The sequence below is a fragment of the Nycticebus coucang genome, chromosome Y (genome assembly GCF_027406575.1).
Source record: "Nycticebus coucang isolate mNycCou1 chromosome Y, mNycCou1.pri, whole genome shotgun sequence".
Lineage (NCBI taxonomy): Eukaryota > Metazoa > Chordata > Mammalia > Primates > Lorisidae > Nycticebus > Nycticebus coucang.
Genome location: NC_069805.1, coordinates 28,986,859 through 28,992,858, shown reverse-complemented (window position 1 = coordinate 28,992,858; position 6,000 = coordinate 28,986,859). Strand labels below are relative to the sequence as shown.

The window sequence follows — 6,000 nt, the reverse complement described above, 5'->3', positions numbered from 1 at the left end:
AAAGTTAACATGAAAGAGAAGATTCTCAAAGCAGCCCGGCGAAAGAAAACTATAACGTACAAAGGTAAGAATATTAGAATAACTGCAGATCTCTCTGCTGAAACTTTTCAAGCAAGAAGAGGCTGGTCATCAACTTTTAATCTCCTAAAGCAAAAAAACTTTCAACCCAGGATCTTGTATCCAGCTAATCTGAGTTTCATCTATGATGGAGAAATTAAATACTTCAATGACATTTATATGTTGAAAAAATTTGCCATAAGTAAACCAGCTCTTCAGGATGTTCTCAGACCTATCCTCCACAATGACCAACCCAATCCTATACCACAAAAGTAAACTCACTCAGAAACTTCGGATCAAACTCCAACTTCCACACTGGCGAAAGGATTAAAAATGTCCACTGCACCTTTGAAAAACTCGATACCCAAAATTCCACCAGACTTATCCTTACTCTCCATCAATGTGAATGGCTTAAACTGTCCTCTAAAGAGGCATAGGTTAGCTGACTGGATACAAAAACTTAAGCCAGATATTTGTTGCATACAAGAGTCACATCTCAACTTAAAAGACAAATACAGACTCAGGGTGAAAGGATGGTCATCCATATTTCAGGCAAATGGTAATCAGAAAAAAGCAGGTGTTGCAATTTTATTTGCAGATACAGTAGGCTTTAAACCATCAAAAGTAAGGAAGGACAAGAATGGTCACTTCATATTTGTTAAGGGTAATACTCAATATGACGAGATCTCAATTATTAATATCTATGCACCCAACCAGAATGCACCTCAATTTATAAGAGAAACTCTAACAGACATGAGTAACTTGATTTCCTCCAGCTCCATAATCGTTGGAGATTTCAACACTCCCTTGGCAGTGTTGGATCGATCCTCCAGAAAGAAGCTGAGCAAAGAAATCTTAGATTTAAACCTAACCATCCAGTATTTAGATTTAGCAGACATCTACAAAACATTTCATCCTAACAAAACTGAATACACATACTTCTCATCAGCCCACGGAACTTACTCCAAAATTGATCACATTTTAGGTCACAAGTCTAACCTCAGTAAATTTAAAGGAATAGAAATTATTCCATGCATCTTCTCGGACCATCATGGAATAAAACTTGAATTGAGTAACAACAGGAATCTGCATACCCATACAAAAACATGGAAGTTAAATAACCTTATGCTGAATGATAGCTGGGTCAGAGATGAGATTAAGAAAGAAATCACCAATTTTTTGGAACAAAATGACAATGAAGACACAAGCTATCAGAACCTCTGGGACACTGCAAAGGCAGTTCTAAGAGGGAAATTTATAGCACTGCAAGCCTTCCTCAAGAGAACGGAAAGAGAGGAAGTTAACAACTTAATGGGACATCTCACGCAACTGGAAAAGGAAGAACATTCCAACCCCAAACCCAGTAGAAGAAAAGAAATAACCAAAATTAGAGCAGAATTAAATGAAATTGAAAACAAAAGAATAATACAACAGATCAATAAATCAAAAAGCTGGTTTTTTGAAAAGGTCAATAAAATAGATAAACCTCTGGCCAACCTAATCAGGAAAAAAAGAGTAAAATCTCTAATATCATCAATCAGAAACAACAAAGACAAAATAACCACAGACTCATCAGAAATCCAAAAAATCCTTAATGAATATTACAAGAAACTTTATTCTCAGAAATATGAAAATCTGAAGGAAATAGACCGATACTTGGAAGCACGCCACCTTCCAAGACTTAACCAGAATCAAGTGGAAATGTTGAACAGACCCATATCAAGTTCAGAAATAGCATCAACTATACAAAACCTCCCTAAAAAGAAAAGCCCGGGACCAGATGGTTTCACGTCAGAATTCTACCAAACCTTTAAAGAGGAATTAGTACCTATATTACTCAACCTGTTCCAAAATGTAGAAAAAGAAGGAAGACTACCCAACATGTTCTATGAAGCAAATATCACCCTGATCCCCAAACCAGGAAAAGACCCAACAAGAAAAGAAAATTATAGACCAATATCACTAATGAATATAGATGCAAAAATATTCAACAAGATCCTAACAAACAGAATCCAGCAACACATCAAACAAATTATACATCATGACCAAGTTGGTTTTATCCCAGGGTCTCAAGGCTGGTTCAATATACGTAAATCTATAAATGTAATTCAGCACATAAACAAATTAAAAAACAAAGACCATATGATTCTCTCAATTGATGCAGAAAAAGCTTTTGATAATATCCAGCATCCCTTCATGATCAGAACACTCAAGAAAATTGGTCTAGAAGGGACTTTTCTTAAACTGATAGAGGCTATCTACAGCAAACCCACAGCCAATATCATATTGAATGGAGTTAAATTGGAATCATTTCCACTCAGATCAGGAACCAGACAAGGCTGACCATTGTCTCCATTGCTTTTCAACATTGTAATGGAAGTTTTAGCCACCGCAATTAGGGAAGAAAAGGCGATCAAGGGTATCCATATAGGGTCAGAAGAGATCAAACTCTCGCTCTTCGCAGATGATATGATTGTGTATCTGGAAAACACTAGGGACTCTACTACAAAACTCCTAGAAGTGATCAAGGAATACAGCAGCGTCTCAGGTTACAAAATCAACATTCATAAATCGGTAGCCTTTATATACACCAACAACAGTCAAATTGAAAAAGCAGTTAAGGACTCTATCCCATTCACAGTAGTGCCAAAGAAGATGAAATATTTGGGAATTTACCTAACAAAAGACGTGAAAGATCTCTATAAAGAGAACTATGAAACTCTAAGAAAAGAAATAGCTGAAAATGTTAACAAATGGAAAAACATACCATGCTCATGGCTAGGAAGAATCAACATTATCAAAATGTCCATACTACCCAAAGCAATATATACTTTCAACGCACTCCCTATTAAAGCTCCACTGTCATATTTTAAAGATCTTGAAAAAACATTACTTCGTTTTATATGGAATCAGAAAAAACCTCGAATAGCCAAGACATTACTCAGAAATAAAAACAAAACAGGAGGAATCACAATACCAGAACTCAGACTTTACTACAAATCGATAGTGATCAAAACAGCATGGTATTGGCACAAAAACAGAGAAGTAGATATCTGGAATAGAATAGAGAACCAAGAGATGAATCCAGCTACTTACCGCTATTTGATTTTTGACAAGCCAATTAAAAACATTCAGTGGGGAAAAGATTCCCTATTTAACAAATGGTGCTGGGTGAACTGGCTGGCAACCTGCAGAAGACTGAAATTGGACCCACACCTTTCACCATTAACTAAGATAGACTCTCATTGGATTAAAGATTTAAACTTAAGACATGAAACTATAAAAATACTAGAGGAGAATGCAGGGAAAACCCTTGAAGAAATTGGTCTGGGTGAGTATTTCATGAGGAGAACCCCCCGGGCAATTGAAGCAGCTTCAAAAATACACTACTGGGACTTGATCAAACTAAAAAGCTTCTGCACAGCTAAGAACACAGTAAGCAGAGCAAGCAGACAGCCCTCAGAATGGGAGAAGATATTTGCAGGGTATAACTCTGACAAAGGTTTAATAACCAGAATCCACAGAGAACTCAAACGCATCAGCAAGAAAAAAACTAGGGATCCCATCGCAGGCTGGGCAAGGGATTTGAAGAGAAACTTCTCTGAAGAAGACAGGCGCACGGCCTTCAGACATATGAAAAAATGCTCATCATCTTTAATCATCAGAGAAATGCAAATCAAAACTTCTTTGAGATATCATCTAACTCCAATGAGACTAGCCTATATCACAAAATCTCAAGACCAGAGATGTTGGCGTGGATGCGGAGAAAAGGGAACACTTCTGCACTGCTGGTGGGAATGCAAATTAATACATTCCTTTTGGAGGGATATATGGAGAACACTCAGAGATCTAAAAATAGATCTGCCATTCAATCCTGTAATTCCTCTGCTGGGCATATACCCAGAAGACCAAAAATCACAACATAACAAAGATATTTGTACCAGAATGTTTATTGCAGCCCAATTCATAATTGCTAAGTCATGGAAAAAGCCGAAGTGCCCATCGATCCACGAATGGATTAATAAATTGTGGTATATGTATACCATGGAATACTATGCAGCCTTAAAGAAAGATGGAGACTTTACCTCTTTCATGTTTACATGGATGGAGCTGGAACATATTCTTCTTAGTAAAGTATCCCAAGAATGGAAGAAAAAATACCCAATGTACACAGCCCTACTATGAAACTAATTTGGGACTCTCACATGAAAGCTATAACCCAGCTACAACTTAACAATAGGGGGAAGTGGGAAAGGGGGGGTGGGCAGAGGGAGGGGAATCGGTGGGATCACACCTGTGGTGCATATTACAGGGGTATTTGCGAAATTTGGTAAATGTAGAATATAAATGTTTTGGCACAGTAACTGAGATAACGCCGGAAAGGCTATGTTAACCACTGTGATAAAAATGTGTCAAATGGTTTATGAAGTGAGTGTATGATGCCCCATAATCATATCATTGTATACACTTATGATTTAATAAAAAAATTAAAAAAAAAAAAAAAAAAGAATAGAAATTGTACCTTGTAGCTTACAGACTACTATGGAATCAAGGTCGAACTCATTTCCAACAAAAACTTTCATTCCCAAAATCATAAAAACTAAATGATCTGATACGAAACACAACTATTTCAAGGAGAAGAGAAAGGAGAAAATCATTAGATTTGTTTAACAAAATGATGATGAAAAACCTCTGGGATACTGAGAAAACAGTCATAAGAGGGAAGTTTATTGCATTATATGCCCACAGCCAATAATTTAAAAAGCACAAATCAACAATCTAATGCATCATTTCTAGGAACTGAAAAAGAAAGAGCCATCCAATCCCAAACCTAGCAGAAGGAAAGAACCAAAATCAGAGCAGAAGAAAATGAAATTGAGAACAAAAGAACCATTCAGGAGATTAAGAAAACTAAAAGTTGGTTCCTTAAAATAAATAAAAAATAAAATTGATAAAAATAAAAAAATTGATAAAACTTTGGCTAGTCTAACAAGAAACAGAAAAGTAAGATCTCTAATAACCTCACTGAGAAATGAAAGAGGGAAAATAACAATAGATGTCCCAGAAATACAAGAGATTATCTCTGATTGCTACAAAAATTGCTATGCCCAGAAATTTAACATTGTGGAGGAAATGGACTAATACCTGGAATCATACTACCTACCTAGACTTAACCAGGAAGAATTAGAACTCTTCAACAGACCGATATCAAGCACAGTAATTGCAAAAATAAAATAGCTTCTAACAACAACAACAAAAAGTCCTGGACCAGATGATTTTACACCAGAATTTAAACAAACATTCAAAGAAGAGCTCATACCTATGCCGCAGAATACATTCAAAAACATTGAGAAGGAAAGAACACTCCCAATTCATCCTCTGGAGCAAATATCTTCCTGATACCAAAACCATAAAAAGGACCCATTAAGAAACACACACACACACACACACACACACACACACACACACACCAATTTCACTAATGAATACAATCCAACAATACTCAAAATCCTAGCAAATAGAATACAGGTGTGGGACGGCGCGCCGGGGCGCGCTGCGGTGGTGACAACGGTCCCCACGTCAGCCTCACCTTCCGGGCTGCCGTGGTGACAAGCCCTGCGGCTCCCCCGCGCCCCGCCGCCTCCGCCTCCCGCAGCCCCGGGTCCCGGCCGAGTCTCCGCCTCCCTCAGCCACGCCTGCCCGACTGCGCGCCACGTGACCCGGCGAGGCGAGCGGTGCTGCGCGACGACCGTTCCTGGCACAGCATCCATCCGCCATGCTGCGCGCTGCTGGGGCCGGATAGTTTGGTCTCTTCCTCCCGCTCGGCCTCCCGTTCCCGAGCCCTCTCACGAAGCCTGAGCCGGGGGCGCCGGACTCTCTCCAGTCTCGGCCGCGCCTCGCCCAGGTAGGCGGCCTGGGTCAGCGGTTGCAGCCGCTCGGCCA

The 6,000-nt window shown here is 38.9% G+C and overlaps 1 protein-coding gene across 2 annotated transcripts in view; it reads left to right on the top strand.

Annotated features, from left to right (window-relative positions):
- Positions 1-5,858: 5,858 nt before the first annotated feature.
- Positions 5,859-6,000, top strand: part of LOC128578952 (protein 4.1-like) — a 128,074-nt gene continuing 127,932 nt past the window's right edge. For both annotated transcript variants that reach the window (XM_053581292.1, XM_053581291.1), the window contains exon 1: positions 5,859-5,962. The gene's annotated coding sequence lies outside the window, so the exon portion shown is untranslated. The remainder of the gene's footprint in view (positions 5,963-6,000) is intronic.